The sequence below is a fragment of the Phyllobates terribilis genome, unplaced genomic scaffold, assembly GCF_046119375.1.
Source record: "Phyllobates terribilis strain yellow unplaced genomic scaffold, ASM4611937v1 Scaffold_12__6_contigs__length_324123572, whole genome shotgun sequence".
NCBI lineage: Eukaryota > Metazoa > Chordata > Amphibia > Anura > Dendrobatidae > Phyllobates > Phyllobates terribilis.
The window spans coordinates 306,687,486-306,710,185 of record NW_027362772.1 but is presented as its reverse complement, the minus strand read 5'-3'; positions in this window follow the sequence as shown (position 1 = coordinate 306,710,185).

The following is a 22,700-nucleotide window of genomic DNA, read 5'->3' as shown; positions in this document are numbered from 1 at the left end:
ACAATATCCAGTCTACACAATGATCTGTGCAGCATAAAGCTCTCCTGCTACAATGTATCAGCGTACAGCAGGGTGGGCAATTCATTTTCCAGAGGGGCCACAAGTGAATGTTGTGGAGGCCGAACCAATAGGCTGAAATTATTTCTGCTCAATTTTAATATCAATATATGAATTATAATAATTATATTCTTAAAACTTATATGAATATTAATTGTATCACTCAGCCCCTTAACGACCGGAGTATTTTCCGTTTTTGCGTTTTCTTTTTTTTTTGCTCCCCTTCTTCCCAGAGCCAGGATTCTCCAGGTCATTAGGATTCTCCAGGTCATTACGAGTTCATAGATACTAAACATGTATAGGTTCTTTTTTAAGTTTGCGTAAAAAAAAAAAAAAAAAATGGCGTCATTTTCGGAGACCCATTTTTTGGGATCGGGGGCTGGGTGATGGCTTATTTTTTGCGCGCCTAGCTGAAGTTTTTATTGATACCATTTTGGGTTGGATCCAATGTTTTGATCGCCCGTTATTGCATTTTATTGCAATGTTGCGGTGACCAAAAAAACGTAATTCTGGTGTTTTTGAATTTTTTTCTCGTTACGCCGTTTAACAATCGGATTAATTCTTCTTTTATATTCATAGATCGGGCGATTCTGAACGCGGCGATACCAAATATGTGTATGTGTTTTTTTTTTTTTTTATTGCGCCAACCGCTGAGCACCACTCATAGCATCCCGGCAATGACAACCACAGGGGTCTCCTGCAGACCTCAGTTTGTCATGCCAACTCATGGGCGACCCGCAGTCATGTGACGAGGTCGCCAATGGGCGGAGCTAATGACGTGCTTCCTGGAAGTGCGAGTTAAATGCCGCTGTCAAAGATTGACAGCAGCATTTAACTAGTTAACAGCCGCCAGTGGATCGCGATTCTACCCGCGGCTGTTGCGGGCACATGTCAGCTGTATAGATCAGCTGTCATGTGCCTGGAAAGGTGCAGGCTCAGCGCCAGAGCCCGCATCAAACAGGGGGATCCGACGTGTATCGTACTATTATGGCACACATCATAAAAGAGTTAATATTGAGCAGAATTAAGTATGCTGACATCCCCCTATATACCGTTTGAACCCAAATATAGCCCCTTCTATATATCATAGGAGCCCCCCCCCCCACAGCACCTTATTTACCATAGGAGCTCCCACACAGCCCCCTGTACACTGCATGAGCCCCACACAGCCTCCCTGTACACTGCATGAGCCCCACACAGCCTCCCTGTACACTGCATGAGCCCCACACAGCCCCCCTGTACACTGCATGAGCCCCACACAGCCTCCCTGTACACTGCATGAGCCCCACACAGCCCCCCTGTACACTGCATGAGCCCCACACAGCCTCCCTGTACACTGCATGAGCCCCACACAGCCCCCCTGTACACTGCATGAGCCCCACACAGCCCCCCTGTACACTGCATGAGCCCCACACAGCCCCCCTGTACACTGCATGAGCCCCACACAGCCTCCCTGTACACTGCATGAGCCCCACACAGCCCCCCTGTACACTGCATGAGCCCCACACAGCCTCCCTGTACACTGCATGAGCCCCACACAGCTTCCCTGTACACTGCATGAGCCCCACACAGCCCCCCTGTACACTGCATGAGCCCCACACAGCCTCCCTGTACACTGCATGAGCCCCACACAGCCTCCCTGTACACTGCATGAGCCCCACACAGCCCCCCTGTACACTGCATGAGCCCCACACAGCCTCCCTGTACACTGCATGAGCCCCACACAGCCCCCCTGTACACTGCATGAGCCCCACACAGCCTCCCTGTACACTGCATGAGCCCCACACAGCCCCCCTGTACACTGCATGAGCCCCACACAGCCCCCCTGTACACTGCATGAGCCCCACACAGCCTCCCTGTACACTACATGAGCCCCACACAGCCCCCCTGTACACTGCATGAGCCCCACACAGCCTCCCTGTACACTGCATGAGCCCCACACAGCCCCCCTGTACACTGCATGAGCCCCACACAGCCCCCCTGTACACTGCATGAGCCCCACACAGCCTCCCTGTACACTACATGAGCCCCACACAGCCTCCCTGTACACTGCATGAGCCCCACACAGCCTCCCTGTACACTGCATGAGCCCCACACAGCCTCCCTGTACACTGCATGAGCCCCACACAGCCTCCCTGTACACTGCATGAGCCCCACACAGCCTCCCTATATACATCATGAGCCCCACACAGCCTCCCTGCACACTGCATGAGCCCCACACAGCCTCCCTATATACATCATGAGCCCCACACAGCCCCCCTGTACACTGCATGAGCCCCACACAGCCTCCCTGTACACTGCATGAGCCCCACACAGCCTCCCTGTACACTACATGTGCCCCACACAGCCTCCCTGTACACTGCATGAGCCCCACACAGCCTCCCTGTACACTGCATGAGCCCCACACAGCCTCCCTATATACAGCATGAGCCCCACACAGCCTCCCTGTACACTACATGAGCCCCACACAGCCTCCCTGTACACTGCATGAGCCCCACACAGCCTCCTTGTACACTACATGAGCCCCACACAGCCTCCCTGTACACTACATGAGCCCCACACAGCCTCCCTGTACACTACATGAGCCCCACACAGCCTCCCTGTACACTGCATGAGCCCCACACAGCCTCCCTGTACACTGCATGAGCCCCACAAAGCCTCCCTGTACACTGCATGAGCCCCACACAGCCTCCCTGTACACTGCATGAGCCCCACACAGCCTCCCTATATACATCATGAGCCCCACACAACCTCCCTGCACACTGCATGAGCCCCACACAGCCTCCCTATATACATCATGAGCCCCACACAGCCTCCCTGTACACTTCATGAGCCCCACACAGCCTCCCTGTACACTGCATGAGCCCCACACAGCCTCCCTGTACACTGCATGAGCCCCACACAGCCTCCCTGTACACTACATGAGCCCCACACAGCCTCCCTGTACACTGCATGAGCCCCACACAGCCTCCCTATATACATCATGAGCCCCACACAGCCTCCCTGTACACTGCATGAGCCCCACACAGCCTCCCTGTACACTACATGAGCCCCACACAGCCTCCCTGTACACTACATGAGCCCCACACAGCCTCCCTGTACACTACATGAGCCCCACACAGCCTCCCTGTACACTGCATGAGCCCCACACAGCCTCCCTTTATACATCATGAGCCCCACACAGCCTTCCTGTACACTGCATGAGCCCCACACAGCCTCCCTGTACACTGCATGAGCCCCACACAGCCTCCCTATATACATCATGAGCCCCACACAGCCTCCCCATGTCAAACTTGAGCCCCACAGCCTCCCCATATCCAGCATGAGAGCCCTACAGCCTCCCCATGTCCAGCATGAGAGCCCCATAGCCTCCCCATGTCCAGCATGAGCCCCTCATAGCCTCCCATGTCCAGCATGAGACCCTCATAGCCTCCCCATGTCCAGCATGAGACCCTCATAGCCTCCCCATGTCCAGCATGAGACCCTCATAGCCTCCCCATGTCCAGCATGAGACCCTCATAGCCTCCCCATGTCCAGCATGAGACCCTCATAGCCTCCCCATGTCCAGGATCAGTAATGTAATTTATGTACATGATGACTGCACCAGCAGAATAGTGAGTGCAGCTCTGGAGTATAATACAGGATGTAACTCAGGATCAGTAATGTAATGTATGTACACAGTGACTGCACCAGCAGAATAGTGAGTGCAGCTCTGGAGTATAATATAAGATGTAACTCAGGATCAGTAATGTAATGTATGTACACAGTGACTGCACCAGCAGAATAGTGAGTGCAGCTCTGGAGTATAATACAGGAGGTAACTCAGGATCAGTAATGTAATGTATGTACACAGTGACTGCACCAGCAGAATAGTGAGTGCAGCTCTGGAGTATAATACAGGATGTAACTCAGGATCAGTAATGTAATGTATGTACACAGTGACTGCACCAGCAGAATAGTGAGTGCAGCTCTGGAGTATAATATAAGATGTAACTCAGGATCAGTAATGTAATGTATGCACACAGTGACTGCACCAGCAGAATAGTGAGTGCAGCTCTGGAGTATAATACAGGATGTAACTCAGGATCAGTAATGTAATGTATGTACACGGTGACTGCACCAGCAGAATAGTGAGTGCAGCTCTGGAGTATAATATAAGATGTAACTCAGGATCAGTAATGTAATGTATGTACACAGTGACTGCACCAGCAGAATAGTGAGTGCAGCTCTGGAGTATAATACAGGATGTAACTCAGGATCAGTAATGTAATGTATGTACACGGTGACTGCACCAGCAGAATAGTGAGTGCAGCTCTGGAGTATAATACAGGAGGTAACTCAGGATCAGTAATGTAATGTATGTACACAGAGACTGCACCAGCAGAATAGTGAGTGCAGCTCTGGGGTATAATACAGGATGTAACTCAGGATCAGTAATGTAATGTATGTACACAGTGACTGCACCAGCAGAATAGTGAGTGCAGCTCTGGAGTATAATACAGGAGGTAACTCAGGATCAGTAATGTAATGTATGTACACAGTGACTGCACCAGCAGAATAGTGAGTGCAGCTCTGGAGTATAATACAGGATGTAACTCAGGATCAGTAATGTAATGTATGTACACAGTGACTGCACCAGCAGAATAGTGAGTGCAGCTCTGGAGTATAATACAGGATGTAACTCAGGATCAGTAATGTAATGTATGTACACAGTGACTGCACCAGCAGAATAGTGAGAGCAGCTCTGGAGTATAATACAGGATGTAACTCAGGATCAGTAATGTAATGTATGTACATAGTGACTGCACCAGCAGAATAGTGAGTGCAGCTCTGGAGTATAATACAGGATGTAACTCAGGATCAGTAATGTAATGTATGTACACAGTGACTGCACCAGCAGAATAGTGAGTGCAGCTCTGGAGTATAATACAGGATGTAACTCAGGATCAGTAATGTAATGTATGTACATAGTGACTGCACCAGCAGAATAGTGAGTGCAGCTCTGGAGTATAATACAGGATGTAACTCAGGATCAGTAATGTAATATATGTACACAGTGACTGCACCAGCAGAATAGTGAGTGCAGCTCTGGAGTATAATACAGGATGTAACTCAGGATCAGTAATGTAATGTATGTACATAGTGACTGCACCAGCAGAATAGTGAGTGCAGCTCTGGAGTATAATACAGGATGTAACTCAGGATCAGTAATGTAATATATGTACATAGTGACTGCACCAGCAGAATAGTGAGAGCAGCTCTGGAGTATAATACAGGATGTAACTCAGGATCAGTAATGTAATGTATGTACATAGTGACTGCACCAGCAGAATAGTGAGTGTAGCTCTGGAGTATAATACAGGATGTAACTCAGGATCAGTAATGTAATGTATGTACAGTGACTGCACCAGCAGAATAGTGAGTGAAGCTCTGGGGTATAATACAGAATTTATCTCAGATTTAGCATTTCATCTGGTAATATTATTTGTAGTAATTAGAGGACAGTATACAAGTTACATCTGGGTTTAAAGTTATGGAAGAAAGTATTGGCACCCTTGAAATTGTTCCAGAAAATGAAGTATTTCTCCCAGAACATTATCACAATTACACACATTTTGTTATACACAGGTTTATTTCCTTTGTGTGTATGGGAACAAGACAAAAAAAGAGACAAAAAAGTCAAATTGGACATAATTTCACACAAAACCCCAAAAATGGCCCAGACAAAATTGTTGGCACCCTCCTTAATATTTGGTTGCAGCCTTTGGAATAAATAACTGCAATCAATCGCTTCCTATAACCATCAGCTTCTTACACCTCTCAGCTGGAATCTTGGACTCTTCTTACAAACTGCTCCAGGTCTCATATGTGAAGGCGTCTTCTCCCAACAGCAATATTAAGATCTCTCCCCAGGTGATCAATGGGATTTAGATCCAGACTCATTGCTGACACTTCAGAATGCTAGAGCGCTGTGTTTCCATCCATTTCTGGGGGCTTCTTGAAGTATGTTTGGGGTCATTGTCCAGCTGGAAGACCCATGACCTAGGACGCAAACCCACCTGACGCTGAGCACTACATTGCCACCCAAAATCCTTTGGTAATCTTCAGATTTCATGATGCCTTGCACACAGTCAATGCACCCAGTGACAGAGGCAGCAAAACAACCCCAAAACATCTGTGACCCTCCACCATATTTGACTGTAGGTACTGTGTTCTTTTCCTTGTAGGCCTCATCCTGTTTTCGGTAAACAGTAGAATGATGTGCTTTACCAAAAAGCCCTATCTTGGTCTCATCCATCAGCAAGACGCTTTCCCAGAAGGATTTTGGCTTACTCACGTACATTTTGGCAAACTGCAGTCTAGCTTTTTATGTCTGTGTCAGCAGTGGGATCCTCCTGGGTCTCCTACCATAGCGTTTCATTTCATTCACATGTGGATGGATAGTTTGCACTGACACTGAAGCTCTCTGACTCTGCACCACAGCTGGAATTTCTTTAGGACTTGATTGGAGCTGTTTATCCACCATCCGGACTATCCCACGTTGCAACCTTTCAGCAATTTTTCTCTGCCGTCCATGTGCAGGGAGATTAGCTTCAGTGACATGGGTTGTAAACTTCTTGATTATGTTGCGCACCGTGGACAAAGGAACATCAAGATCTCTGGAGATGGACTTGTAACCTTGAGATTGTTCATATTTTTCAACAATTTTGGTTCTCAAGTCCTCAGACAGTTCTCTTCTCCTCTTTCTGTTCTCCGTGCTTAGTGTGACACACACAGACACACAATGCAAAGATTGAGTCAAATTCTCCCCTTTTTATCTGGTTTCCGGTGTGATTTTCATATTGCCCACACCTGTTACTTGCCACAGGTGAGTGTGAACGAGCATCACATGCTTGAAACAAAGTTGTCTACCCACAATTTTGGATAGGTGGCAACAATTTTTTCCGGTCCATTTTTGGGGTTTTGTGTGAAATTATGTCCAATTTGCCTTTTTTTCTTTGTGTTGGTTACAATACACACAAAGGAAATAAACACGTGTAGAACAAAACGTGGGGAATTGCAATAATTTTCTGGGAGAAATACTTCATTTTCTGGAGCAATTTCAGGGGTGTCAACACTTTCGGCCATGACTGTATATATTACTTTTACGTGGTGTTTATGTCCCTGTTGCTAATCGTCCTCCCGTCCGTCTATAACAGACACAATTTCAATCAGTCAGCGTTTCGGGTTTTCTCATAAATGCCATAGAAAATGCCAAGTTTATTTTCTGTACATCGTAAACCCCTCGCAGTGAACGTCTCTCCTCTGTCTTCTCTTTACAAGCAGTTTTTATGTCTCTGGTGACACAATGTCCTCTGCTGATAATATCACTCCGCACTGACTCATATAGAGAAATATCTAGATAATCGCACGGAAACTTCAGCTTGTTTAGTGCTGCTGGTTATGTCCTCTCCCCCCTAGTTGTATTCTCTCTGTTTTCCACCACTGTTGTCTGGTTGTGGATCTCTTCTGGCTTTTTAGAATTGTTGATGCGTCCGTCGCCTGACATTGTTCCTCATTGCATATTCATTCTCTGGATGACTTTCCTCTATAATATGTGATGTTATTGCCGGGAACCATTTAATTTGTCTTACAACACGAACATTTGGAGATCTTGTTCGATGTGTTGGGGCAGGCAGCCGAGCCCGGTGCCAACGCTGTCGGGAGGACTCGTATTGGTAGCAGCAAAACAAATTCCCGCCCGGCCCATCACCCGGAGCATCGCATAAAATTTTACTGAAAACCTCTCACTTTTGGAGGTCAGGGGCTGATTTGGAGGAGGAGACCCCCTAACAGAGATAAAGTGCAACCACATTAGCCAACATAGAGGACTACATGAAGGGGTCTACATGGTGCAACCTTGTACCATTGCACCTCAGATATCACCTCCAAAACCTGACCACGTGAGGGACAATATGTGGGACCCTCAGATCCATACTGCTTCCATTTTTACATTTATTGTGGCCCTGGTGCAAAATCTGTTTAGTCCCTCAATGTGCTTTTTGTAACACTGCAGTCTTTGGGCTCATTCAGACACCAGGGCCCAGTGGTGATTTTCACCTTTGCATCCCCTGCAGATCGTCTCCTGCAGATCATCCTCTGCAGATTGTCTCCTGCAGATCCTCCCCTTCAGGTTGTCCCCATACAGATCGTCCCCTGCAGATCGTCCCCTGCAGATCGTCCCCCTGCCGATCGTCCCCCTGCAGATCGTCCCCCTGCAGATCGTCCCCCTGCAGATTGTCCCCCTGCCGATCGTTCCCCTGCAGATCGTCCCCCTGCAGATCTTCCCTTACAGATCGTCCCCTGCAGATCATCCCCACTCAGATTGTCCCCTGCAGATCATCCCCTGCCGATCGTCCCCTTGCAGATCGTCCCTTACAGATCATCCCCTACAGATCATCCCCTGCAGATCGTCACCTGCAGATCGTCCATACAGATCGTCCCCTACAGATCGTCCCCTGCAGATCGCCCATACAGATCCTCCCCTGCAGATCGATCCCTACAGATCGTCACCATGCAGATTGTCCCCTACAGATCGTCCCCACGGAGATCGTCCCCTGCAGATTGTCCCCTGCAGATCGTCCCCTACAGATCATCCTCCTGCAGATCGTCTCCACGCAGATCGTCCCCTACAGATCGCCCCCTACAGATCGTCCCCACACAGATCGCAGATCGTCCCCTACAGATCATCCTCCTGCAGATCGTCCCCTACAGATCGTCCCCTGCAGATCGTCCCCTGCAGATTGTCCCCTACAGATCGTCCCCTACAGATCGTCCCCACGCAGATCGTCCCCTGCAGATCGTCCCCTGCAGATTGTCCCCTACAGATCGTCCCCTACAGATCGTCCCCCTGCAGATCGTCCCCTGCAGATCGTCCCCTACAAATCGTCCCCCTGCAGATCGTCCCCCTGCAGATCATCCCCACGCAGATCGTCCCCTGCAGATTGTCCCCCCTGCAGGTCGTCCCCTGCAGATCGTCCCTTACATGGTGCTGGAGGAGAAATACATTCACCATAGAAAACTGCAACGAGGACACACCAAATTTGCACCTGACATATTTCAGAAATTTCCCCTCTGTGACACTAGGAAGGGCGATGCTTCACCAAAGGCCGGCGGTGAGGCATCTTGGCGTCACGCACAGAAAACATTTAGGGAGCGCTGCTTTCTGGGGGGCTTCTGCAATACGAGATTTGATTTGACATCTCTTCTGGTTTCCCCTTTTTACTGGAACCTTCCAGATGTTTTCAGGGGAGTTGGCCATTATGCCTATATTATGCCGTCTCTCTACCATGGCTCCTTTACAGCTATGGTGGGCACTGCGGCATTGAACAGTTATCGGGGGACTGTGGCATGGCTTTGTGGCATCACAGTAAAAGGGGCACTGGTGGACACAAGCAGAAAAGGGCCCCTGTGCAAGAACAATTCCACCTGCTTTGGAGGTGGATGTGGCCCTCTGACCTCTCGGGCCCCGGCGCGACTGCACCGGTTGCACCAATGATATGTCCGCCCCTGAAGAGGGGATACAAACGGACTGCGATGGGGGGCATTTTGCCTAACGTGCCCTTGGCGCCCTAATAGCTTTCCATTGCAGCTGCCACTTCTGCAGTGATACCAGAGGGTGCAGACCTATGACGCGCGCTCCTGGACGCCCCCGGATTATAATTACTTGCATGGAATATTCCAGCACTCAGGCCGCCGCTCCGCTGAGTGACTGTCTTGCCGTTTTCTTAGGAATTTGCAGGAGACGACTTTGACACGCGGCTGATAAGCTGCCAAACACCTGTGATCATCATCCACCTGCGGGGACGTCTCCGGCTCATCACCCTGACGTCTCGGCACATAATAGGAGCCTAAGGCTCCCAACCAAGATTTCCTGATAAATCTGTCACTAACGCAGATGGATAAGACGGGAGAAGCCGCCACAAGTTACAACACAATAGTCGCTGATGTGCACCGACTAATGTACCCGCACGGCGCCGGGCACCCAGAGGTGGGCGCTTAAAGGGGCCGCAGCTATGAAATGGTCTCATTGGCGCTTAGATCGGCATCATAGAGGCCTTAAAGCACAAAACGTAGGAGAAAGTAAATGCATAGAAGTAATGAGCAATAAGGCGGAAGAGGCGGCCGCTACACCTGCGCCAGGTGCTGGATGGGCACAATGTGCTGTTCCTAGTGCAAACTGCGATCAGGACGTGACCCCAAGAATCTCACATCAATGTCAGTAGCTGGGATGTAATTTAAAGCGGATCTGACACCAGATAGTACAATACTGATTGATAAATACATCTTAGACCTGATGATACTGGTGTGCTTACATGTCAGAAAAGGCCATTTAGTCCTTTTTTGAAAGGTTTCCTCGCCTGCTATTAAAATGAGCATTTTAGGAGTCCGGCTGTAGCTGTTCTGATGTGGCTTTGTCATGGTAAGTACACCAGCCTCATCAGGTGTAGGAGGTGTATTGTGAAATGTGGTGTCAGGATCCTATCTTTAATGTTTGCTGAGCGTCTTGTTTGGCTGCAGGTGGGCGCCGCGCCGCCTTCATGACATTCTGTAGGACTCCTCTTCTTCTGGATACAGAAAGGACTTGGATAATAGGTAAGAAGCCGTCACAGGAGACCTGGTGTCCGTCCATTGTCAGATCTGGACTGTTCTACATTTGGGGTTAGACATTTTGGGGTCAGACTATTGATGATGGGGGGAGTAGTCCCCAGGGTTGTAGGCAGCCCTCATATTGAGGTCCGGTCTGCTGGGAGAGCTGATGTCTCCTCCGCCCCGAGCTGTGGGATTGTGCAGGTACTGGGCGCAGTCTGGCAGCTCCTCTCCTGAGTGATGATAAGGTGCTGCTCCTCTCCGCTGCCCGGCTCCTTGGCTCCAGCGCTGGATTCCATCGGAAGGAATGCAGGAGATTACTTCTTCCCCATCTGTACCAGGTCCCAGCAGAGCGAGGATGAAGCACGAGGACTCACTTATAACATGGCGGATATCTGCGCCTCTCCGTACGTGGCGTCCGCGCCGCCTCCATCTGCAACACACATTCACATTAAGCCGCCATACGCATTAGACAAATGTCCCCTCGATATCGTATTAAGAGGCCGCCCCCTGATAACAGCCCGCAGCATTATCCTCCTCCATCATCTGTACAGGGGGCACAATGCAGTCAGGGGGTAACGTCCTCCTGGAATCACCAAACCCAGACTCCTCCATCAGAGGCAGATAGAGAAGTGCGATCCGTCACTGCACAGAGCACGTCTCCTCCAGAGTCCAGTGGTGGCGGCTTTACACCACTCCATCCGACGCTCGGCATTGTGCTTGGTGATGTACGGCTGCACGCCGCTGCTTGGCAATGAAGCTCCCAGCGGGGGCGCAGTGTTTGTGCTGATACTAAAGGAGGTCTGGACTCTGCAGTTATGCTGAATCAGTGTTAGTGAAGGCAGACAGTATGGCGAGGGACCAGATGTTATATACCTGGCGCCGGATGTTATATACTGGGGGGCAAGTGACCAGATGTTATATACCGGGGGGGTGAGGGGTCGGATGTTATATACCGGGAGCGAGTGACCAGATGTTATACACCGGGAGGCGAGGGGCCGGATGTTATATACCGGGGGGCGAGGGGCCAGATGATATACACGGGGGGGCGAGCGGCCGGATGTTATACACGGGGGGGCGAGGGGCCAGATGATATACACGGGGGGGCGAGGGGCCGGATGTTATACACTGGAGCAGAGGGGCTGGATGTTATTCACGGGGGGGCGAGAGGCCGGATGTTATACACGGGGGGGCGAGAGGCCGGATGTTATACACGGGGGGGCGAGGGGCCAGATGACATACACGGGGGCGGGCGAGAGGCCAGATGATATACACGGGGGGAGCGAGGGGCCGGATGTTATATACCGGGGGGGCGAGGGGCCGGATGCTATAAACGGGGGGGCGAGGGGCCAGAAGTTATACATGGGAGAGCGAGGGGCCGGATGTTATATACCGGGGGGCGAGGGGCCGGATGTTATACACAGGGGGCGAGGGGCCGGATGTTATACACGGGGGGCGAGGGGCCGGATGTTATACACGGGGGGCGAGGGGCCAGATGACATACACGGGGGAGCGAGGGGCCGGATGTTATATACCGGGGGGGCGAGGGGCCGGATGTTATACACGAGGGGGGCGAGAGGCCAGATGATATACACGGGGGGAGCGAGGGGCCGGATGTTATATACCGGGGGGACGAGGGGCCGGATGTTATACACGGGGGGGCGAGGGGCCAGAAGTTATACATGGGAGAGCGAGGGGCCGGATGTTATATACCGGGGGGCGAGAGGCCGGATGTTATACACGGGGGGCGAGGGGCCGGATGTTATACACGGGGGGCGAGGGGCCGGATGTTATACACGGGGGGCGAGGGGCCAGATGATATACACGGGGGAGCAAGGGGCCGGATGTTATAAACCGGGGGGCGAGGGGTCAGATGTTATACACGGGGGGCGAGGGGCCGGATGTTATACACGGGGGGCGAGGGGCCAGATGATACACATGGGGGGCGAGGGGCCGGATGTTATACACGGGGGAGCGAGGGGCCAGATGTTATACAGGGGGGGCGAGGGGCCGGATGTTATACACGGGGGAGCGAGGGGCCGGATGTTATACACGGGGAGCGAGGGGCCGGATGTTATACACGGGGGAGCGAAGGGCCGGATGTTATACACGGGGGAGCGAGGGGCCGGATGTTATACACGGGGGAGCGAGGGGCCGGATGTTATACACGGGGGAGCGAGGGACCGGATGTTATACACAGGGAGCGATGGGCCGGATGTTATACACGGGGGAGCGAGGGGCCGGATGTAATACACGGGGGGCGAGGGGCCGGATGTTATACACGGGGGGCGAGGGGCCAGATGATACACATGGGGGGCGAGGGGCCGGATGTTATACACGGGGGAGCGAGGGGCCAGATGTTATACAGGGGGGGCGAGGGGCCGGATGTTATACACGGGGGAGCGAGGGGCCGGATGTTATACACGGGGAGCGAGGGGCCGGATGTTATACACGGGGGAGCGAAGGGCCGGATGTTATACACGGGGGAGCGAGGGGCCGGATGTTATACACGGGGGAGCGAGGGGCCGGATGTTATACACGGGGGAGCGAGGGACCGGATGTTATACACAGGGAGCGATGGGCCGGATGTTATACACGGGGGAGCGAGGGGCCGGATGTAATACACGGGGGGCGAGGGGCCGGATGTTATACACGGGGGGCGAGGGGCCGGATGTTATACATGGGGGGAGCGAGGGGCCAGATGTTATACACGGGGGGCGAGGGGCCGGATGATATACACGGGGGGCGAGGGGCCGGATGTTATACACGGGGGGGGGGGGGGGCGAGGGGCCGGATGTTATACACCGGGGGGCACTTTTCTCCACGTGGTGCAGATGAGTACATAGACAGAGCAGACTGCGTTTGCTTCGGGTGGTCTTTCGTTTTATCTCTTTACGTGCATCGGCCGTTTTGCTCGTTTATTGGACGATTGGCAGCCGGGTTCCTGGTTACATGGAAAGATTTGTGAAATGTCCCCTAGCTCCACTATCTACAGACCACTCCAGGTTCAGACTACCCAGGGTTTAATTGTAGTCTGTTACCATGGAGACGTTTAGATCTGCAAACAGAAAATGATGGGAGATTCCAACCAAAACTCTTTATAAACGTCATTTTTTTTTTCTTTTGCAATAAAACATTTACAAATGTGTAAAACAAAGAGAAGTCGGAGGGTGGAGAGGAAGCTGAGGAATCACGTAGAGAACAAGGTCAGCATGACCCTAATAAAAGCACGGAGGACGGAAGGAGGAACAGCGACAGCTCAGGCGCCACAGAGGAGCAAGGACAGAGGTCGGACATCACCGACCCAGCGGGAGAAAGAAAGAAAAGTCCTAATAATCGTATCGGGTGACGGCGGCAGGCGGATGCGTTTTCATCTGTCTATTATCTCACTTTATGCATTCGCTCTTCCTGCATTGTAGACTCGTTACCATTGAAGGTTTTTCTATAAAATCTCAGAAAACAGATACTTATAAAACTTTACATTACATTATAAAGAGCCCCAGCACTTTCTGAGGACCGGTGATGGAGTGAGAGGCGAGGATAATGGCTGACCCTGACCCCGACCCTGACCCTAACCCTGACCCTGACCCCGACCCTGACCCCAACCCTGACCACAACCCTGACCCCGACCCTGACCCCAACCCTGACCCTGACCCTCAGCTCCACCACGGCCCGTCAGATTCCACTTCTTCATTTCCAGTAGTTTTCACGTTTTCTTGACACAGGAATGCTTGAAGAATTCTCGATGTCGTCTCCAGGAGATCTCGTTACTGGACGGATAAAAGAACGGTGAAATCACTGAGGATTAAAATCAAACTGCAAGTGTGAACAAAGCTCAAAATCAGCGGATGTAGAAAGCTGCCGATCACACCTACAGTATATCTACAAGGTCATCTCTACAATATCTCTATGATCTATCTATCATCTCTCTAGCTCATGTCTGTCACATCAGTGTAACTTTTCTCATTCACATCTTTCCACTGTATCCCTCCTCTTTCTATCTCATGTATATTTGTCACATCTACCTGTAGATTTATCTAGCATCTATGGGTCATATCTGTCTAATATTTCTCATCAATCTATTTATGGCAAATACTTTCTACCTCTAAATCTACAAATCCCAAAAAATAGAGGCAGTGCTCCAAAATCAGATGAGAAATCAGATTTTAGTGAGCCCATGCCCCGTGGATCTGACTTTGGAGTACTGCACCCATTATATGGATTCATATACACGAGGCTTTGGTGATAACTTTGGGGGCTTTGCACCCTAAGGCTACAAGTTATACAAGTGATGATTCTTTCCTCCGAGATAATCAGATCAAATATGGTAATGACACTTTGCTCAAACTCTGATCTGAGTGTCCGCTTACTGCGATCTGATTCTCTCACAAGAGAGAATCGTACCACAAGTGTGGAGAAGATGGAGAACTTCATTTCCCCATCTTCTCCATTGTCTCTGTGAGCGTACATCGGACTGCGCTCGGATGACATCTGAGTGCATTCTGATGTTTTACACGCACCCGTAGACTTGTATTCTCAGATGCACTCGCATCACGATGGGATTGTTTTCTTATGCCAAATCGGCACGAGAAAATAGTCGCTGATCTGCACTGACCTATAGTATAACATTGGGCCGAGTACTGTCAGATAAAACATCAGCTCTCGCCCGAGTCATACGCCAGTGTGAGCGAGCCCTAATTGCATGTAATGTGCTGCTTCTATCTATCATCTATCTGTCATCTATCTATCATCTATCTGTCATCTATCTATCATCTATCTATCTATCATCTATCTATTATCTATCATCTATCTATCATCTATCTATCATCTACCTACTATCTATCATCTATCTATCATCTATCTATCATCTATCTGTCACCTATCTATCATCTATCTGTCATCTATCTATCATCTAACTATTATCTATTATCTATCTATTATCTATCATCTATCTATCATCTATCTATCATCTATCTATCATCTATCTATTATCTATCTATCTATTATCTATCTATTATCTATTATCTATCTATTATCTATCTATTATCTATCATCTATCTATCATCTATCATCTATCTATTATCTATCATCTATCTATTATCTATCTATTATTTATCTATCTAATATCTATCTATCATCTATCTAATATCTATCTATTATCTATCATCTATCTATCATCCATCTATCTATTATCTATCTATCATCTATCTATTATCTATCTATCATCCATCTATCTATCTATCTATCATCTATCTATCATCTATCTATTATCTATCTATCTATGTATCATCTATCTATTATCTATCTATTATCTATCATCTATCTATCATCTATCTATCATCCATCTATCATCTATCTATTATCTATCATCTATCTATTATCTATCTATTATCTATCATCTATCTATTATCTATCTATTATTTATCTATCATCTATCTAATATCTATCTATCATCTATCTAATATCTATCTATTATCTATTATCTATCTATCATCCATCTATCTATCATCTATCTATTATCTATCATCTATCTATTATCTATCTATTATCTATCATCTATCTATTATCTATCTATTATTTATCTATCATCTATCTAATATCTATCTATCATCTATCTAATATCTATCTATTATCTATTATCTATCTATCATCCATCTATCTATTATCTATTATCTATCTATTATCTATCTATTACGTATCTATCATCTATCTATTATCTATCATCTATCTATCTATCATCTATCTATTATCTATCTATTATCTATCTATCATCTATCTATCCATCTATCTATCATCTATCTATTATCTATCACTTATCTATTATTTATCTATCATCTATCTAATATCTATCTATCATCTATGTATCATCTATCTATTATCTATCTATCATCTATCTATTATCTATCTATTATGTATCTATCATCTATCTATTATCTATCATTATCTATCATCTATCTATTATCTATGATCTATCTATCATCTATCTATTATCTGTCATCTATATATTATCTATGTATCATCTATCTATTATTTATTATCTATCTATTATCTATCATCTATCTACCTATCATCCATCTATCTATTATCTATCTATTACGTATCTATCATCTATTATCTATCATTATCTATCATCTGTCTATCATCTATCTATTATCTATCTATTATCTATCTATCATCTATCTGTCATCTATCTATCATCTATCTATCATCTATCTATCATCTATTATCTATCATTATCTATCATCTGTCTATCATCTATCTATCATCTATCTATTATCTATCTATTATCTATCTGTCATCTATCTATCTATCATCTGTCATCTATCTATCTATCACTATCATCTATCTATGACATATTTATCTTTCTATCATTTATCTACGATCTCATATCTATCTATAGATTAAAGACGTCATAATTAGGTATATTTACACCCTCGTATCTCTATCTCTCTATCGCTACTCTCCGTTCTCTCTTTTTTATATCTATGGAGTCTACCAGCCGCTGATCTCTGTCTAGTAAATATAAAATCTCTTATTCCAATACAATAATGTTATAAAATCCAACAAATATAATAACTGTAATCACCACCACAATGACGGAGAACTAATCGGCCATCACCGCCCTCTGTGAGACACGAGCCGCGGACCACAAGCCCCTTTCCCCGTTATTCTTGCACTTGCCGGAGTGAAGAGGATGAAGCCCTTAAAGAGACAGTGTCATCTGGCTGGGAACGAGAGTGCGGGCGCTGCCCAAGACCGCTGCTGTCCGCCGCCATCTGTGCCGCAGCTGTTTCGCTCCGTCCTGAGAGCTGAGATTGCCGCGCAGCTTGATAGGACACGGTGGGATTAAAAGTCACTTCGTAAAATTACTATTGTTTTGGCTTTATCTTTTGCCAAAATAAATCTTTTTGGCTTCAGGCTCAGCGAGACTCTCCACGATTTATTAACCCTTCCTTTATGGAGTTATTTTGCTTTTATGTCATTCATTATATATACATCTGTACATTTGCTTTTTACCTATTTTATGTCCAAGCCTGAAAATTTAAGTATAGCAAAAATTCGGCAATAACCGATTTTTCATATCTTTGTAGCGGTCAGAAATCCATTTTTACACAGTGCTGCAGATCTCCCGCATAGTCATGCCGTTTTATGGTAAAATTCTGGTTTCTGGAAGCCACCACTAGGGAGAGCTCACTGTGTACGGCTTAGCCATTGAAATCAATAATAAAGCTGTATGCGGTGAGCTCCCTCTGGTGGTGGCTCCCCGAAGTAAGAATTTTACAATTTACCTCTGCAGATATGTAGGAGATTTGGAGTTCTAAAAAAACTGAACCTCAGCCGGTTTCTCTTAAAGGGTTTCTCTCCTCAGAGACATCTCTTTTTAGTTTGTAGTTGCAGTGATAGACTAGTTACCGCAGGTTCGAATTGTGTGGATGGTCCATGACTAGTGCGTGGAAAAACCTGCGATTGGCCTATTGAGAAGTTGGGTCTGGCCTTTTCCATTGGAGGCTCGTTGGTGACCTAGAGGCCGGAGAGTCTTGTATATCAGGGACTATGGGTGATCTAGAGGCCGGAGAGTCTTATATATCAGGGACTATGGGTGAACTAGAGGCCGGAGAGTCTTATATATCAGGGACTATGGGTGACCTAGAGGCCGGAGAGTCTTGTATATCAGGGACTATGGATGATCTAGAGGCTGGAGAGTCTTGTATATCAGGGACTATGGGTGATCTAGAGACCGGAGAGTCTTATATATAAGGGACTATGGGTGACCTAGAGGCCGGACAGTCTTGTATATCAGGGACTATGGGTGACCTAGAGGCCGGAGAGTCTTGTATATCAGGTATATCAGGGACTATGGATGATCTAGAGGCCAGAGAGTCTTGTATATCAAGGACTATGGGTGACCTAGAGGCCGGAGAGTCTTGTATATCAGGGACTATGGGTGATCTAGAGGCCAGTGAGTCTTGTATATCAGAGACTATGGGTGACCTAGAGGCCGGAGAGTCTTGTATATCAGGGACTATGGATGATCTAGAGGCCGGAGAGTCTTGTATATCAGGGACTATGGGTGATCTAGAGACCGGAGAGTCTTATATATCAGGGACTATGGGTGACCTAGAGGCCGGAGAGTCTTGTATATCAGGTATATCAGGGACTATGGATGATCTAGAGGCCAGAGAGTCTTGTATATCAAGGACTATGGGTGACCTAGAGGCCGGAGAGTCTTGTATATCAGGGACTATGGGTGACCTAGAGGCCTGAAAGTCTTGTATATCAGGGACTATGGGTGATCTAGAGGCCAGTGAGTCTTGTATATCAGGGACTATGGGTGATCTAGAGACCGGAGAGTCTTGTATATCAGGGACTATGGGTGACCTAGAGGCCGGAGAGTCTTGTATATCAGGGACTATGTGTGATCTAGAGGCCGGAGAGTCTTGTATATCAGGGACTATGGGTGATCTAGAGGCCGGAGAGTCTTGTATATCAGGGACTATGGGTGGCCTAGAGGCAGGAGAGTCTTGTATATCAGGGACTATGGGTGGCCTAGAGGCAGGAGAGTCTTGTATATCAGGGACTATGGGTGACCTAGAGGCCGGAGAGTCTTGTATATCAGGGACTATGGTTGACCTAGAGGCCGGAGAGTCTTGTATATCAGGGACCATGGGTGATCTAGAGGCCGGAGAGTCTTGTATACCAGGGACTATGGGTGACCTAGAGGCCGGAGAGTCTTGTATATCAGGGACTATGGATGATCTAGAGGCCGGAGAGTCTTGTATATCAGGGACTATGGGTGATCTAGAGGCCGGAGAGTCTTGTATATCAGGGACTATGGATGATCTAGAGGCCGGAGAGTCTTGTATATCAGGGACTATGGGTGACCTAGAGGCCAGAGAGTCTTGTATATCAGGGACTATGGATGATCTAGAGGCCGGAGAGTCTTGTATATCAGGGACTATGGGTGATCTAGAGGCCGGAGAGTCTTGTATATCAGGGACTATGGATGATCTAGAGGCCGGAGAGTCTTGTATATCAGGGACTATGGGTGACCTAGAGGCCAGAGAGTCTTTTATATCAGGGACTATGGGTGACCTAGAGGCAGGAAAGTCTTGTATATCAGGGACTATGGGTGACCTAGAGGCCAGTGAGTCTTGTATATCAGGGACTATGGGTGACCTAGAGGCCGGAGAGTCTTGTATATCAGGAACTATGGGTGATCTAGAGGCCGGAGAGTCTTGTATATCAGGGACTATGGGTGATCTAGAGGCCGGAGAGTCTTGTATATCAGGGACTATGGGTGGCCTAGAGGCAGGAGAGTCTTGTATATCAGGGACTATGGGTGACCTAGAGGCCGGAGAGTCTTGTATATCAGGTATATCAGGGACTACGGATGATCTAGAGGCCAGAGAGTCTTGTATATCAAGGACTATGGGTGATCTAGAGGCCGGAGAGTCTTGTATATCAGGGACTATGTGTGATCTAGAGGCCGGAGAGTCTTGTATATCAGGGACTATGGGTGATCTAGAGGCCGTAGAGTCTTGTATATCAGGGACTATGGGGGCCTAGAGGCAGGAGAGTCTTGTATATCAGGGACTATGGTTGACCTAGAGGCCGGAGAGACTTGTATATCAGGGACCATGGGTGATCTAGAGGCCGGAGAGTCTTGTATATCAGGGACTATGGGTGACCTAGAGGCCGGAGAGTCTTGTATATCAGGGACTATGTGTGATCTAGAGGCCGGAGAGTCTTGTATATCAGGGACTATGGGTGATCTAGAGGCCGGAGAGTCTTGTATATCAGGGACTATGGGTGGCCTAGAGGCAGGAGAGTCTTGTATATCAGGGACTATGGTTGACCTAGAGGCCGGAGAGTCTTGTATATCAGGGACCATGGGTGATCTAGAGGCCGGAGAGTCTTGTATATCAGGGACTATGGGTGACCTAGAGGCAGGAGAGTCTTGTATATCAGGAACTATGGGTGATCTAGAGGCCGGAGAGTCTTGTATATCAGGGACTATGGGTGATCTAGAGGCCGGAGAGTCTTGTATATCAGGGACTATGGGTGGCCTAGAGGCAGAAGAGTCTTGTATATCAGGGACTATGGGTGACCTAGAGGCCGGAGAGTCTTGTATATCAGGTATATCAGGGACTATGGATGATCTAGAGGCCAGAGAGTCTTGTATATCAAGGACTATGGGTGATCTAGAGGCCGGAGAGTCTTGTATATCAGGGACTATGTGTGATCTAGAGGCCGGAGAGTCTTGTATATCAGGGACTATGGGTGATCTAGAGGCCGGAGAGTCTTGTATATCAGGGACTATGGGTGGCCTAGAGGCAGGAGAGTCTTGTATATCAGGGACTATGGTTGACCTAGAGGCCGGAGAGTCTTGTATATCAGGGACCATGGGTGATCTAGAGGCCGGAGAGTCTTGTATATCAGGAACTATGGGTGATCTAGAGGCCGGAGAGTCTTGTATATCAGGGACTATGGGTGATCTAGAGGCCGGAGAGTCTTGTATATCAGGGACTATGGGTGGCCTAGAGGCAGGAGAGTCTTGTATTTCAGGGACTATGGGTGACCTAGAGGCCGGAGAGTCTTGTATATAAGGTATATCAGGGACTATGGATGATCTAGAGGCCAGAGAGTCTTGTATATCAAGGACTATGGGTGATCTAGAGGCCGGAGAGTCTTGTATATCAGGGACTATGTGTGATCTAGAGGCCGGAGAGTCTTGTATATCAGGGACTATGGGTGATCTAGAGGCCGGAGAGTCTTTTATATCAGGGACTATGGGTGGCCTAGAGGCAGGAGAGTCTTGTATATCAGGGACTATGGGTGGCCTAGAGGCAGGAGAGTCTTGTATATCAGGGACTATGGGTGACCTAGAGGCCGGAGAGTCTTGTATATCAGGGACTATGGTTGACCTAGAGGCCGGAGAGTCTTGTATATCAGGGACCATGGGTGATCTAGAGGCCGGAGAGTCTTGTATACCAGGGACTATGGGTGATCTAGAGGCCGGAGAGGCTTGTATATCAGGGACTATGGGTGACCTAGAGGCCGGAGAGTCTTGTATATCAGGGACTATGGATGATCTAGAGGCCGGAGAGTCTTGTATATCAGGGACTATGGGTGATCTAGAGGCCGGAGAGTCTTGTATATCAGGGACTATGGATGATCTAGAGGCCGGAGAGTCTTGTATATCAGGGACTATGGGTGACCTAGAGGCCAGAGAGTCTTGTATATCAGGGACTATGGATGATCTAGAGGCCGGAGAGTCTTGTATATCAGGGACTATGGGTGATCTAGAGGCCGGAGAGTCTTGTATATCAGGGACTATGGATGATCTAGAGGCCGGAGAGTCTTGTATATCAGGGACTATGGGTGACCTAGAGGCCAGAGAGTCTTTTATATCAGGGACTATGGGTGACCTAGAGGCAGGAGAGTCTTGTATATCAGGGACTATGGGTGACCTAGAGGTCAGTGAGTCTTGTATATCAGGGACTATGGGTGACCTAGAGGCCGGAGAGTCTTGTATATCAGGAACTATGGGTGATCTAGAGGCCGGAGAGTCTTGTATATCAGGGACTATGGGTGATCTAGAGGCCGGAGAGTCTTGTATATCAGGGACTATGGGTGGCCTAGAGGCAGGAGAGTCTTGTATATCAGGGACTATGGGTGACCTAGAGGCCGGAGAGTCTTGTATATCAGGTATATCAGGGACTACGGATGATCTAGAGGCCAGAGAGTCTTGTATATCAAGGACTATGGGTGATCTAGAGGCCGGAGAGTCTTGTATATCAGGGACTATGTGTGATCTAGAGGCCGGAGAGTCTTGTATATCAGCGACTATGGGTGATCTAGAGGCCGGAGAGTCTTGTATATCAGGGACTATGGGGGCCTAGAGGCAGGAGAGTCTTGTATATCAGGGACTATGGTTGACCTAGAGGCCGGAGAGACTTGTATATCAGGGACCATGGGTGATCTAGAGGCCGGAGAGTCTTGTATATCAGGGA